At 40.3% G+C, this 236-nt stretch overlaps 1 protein-coding gene across 11 annotated transcripts in view; it reads right to left on the bottom strand.

The window, feature by feature from the left end:
• Positions 1 to 236, bottom strand: part of aifm1 (apoptosis inducing factor mitochondrion associated 1) — an 18570-nt gene that overhangs the window by 10181 nt on the left and 8153 nt on the right. The gene's annotated exons all lie outside the window — the stretch shown is intronic.

Genomic DNA, 236 nt, shown 5'->3' with positions numbered 1-236 from the left:
AAAAAAATGGCATCTACAAAAGTTTGGGCACCCTGTAAAGTTAATACCTTGTACTGCCCCCTTTGGCAAGTATCACAGCTTGTAAACGCCTATGGTAGCCAGCCATGAGTCTTTCAATTCTTGTTTGAGGTATCTTCGCCCATTCTTCCTTACAAAAGTCTTTCAAGTTCTTTGAGATTTCTTGGCTGTCTGTCACGCACTGCTCTTTTGAGGTCTATCCATAGATTTTCAATTAT

Source organism: Etheostoma spectabile, chromosome 13 (genome assembly GCF_008692095.1).
Source record: "Etheostoma spectabile isolate EspeVRDwgs_2016 chromosome 13, UIUC_Espe_1.0, whole genome shotgun sequence".
NCBI lineage: Eukaryota > Metazoa > Chordata > Actinopteri > Perciformes > Percidae > Etheostoma > Etheostoma spectabile.
The sequence above is the reverse complement of the archived record's forward strand: the minus strand, read 5'-3'. Positions and strand labels throughout refer to the sequence as shown.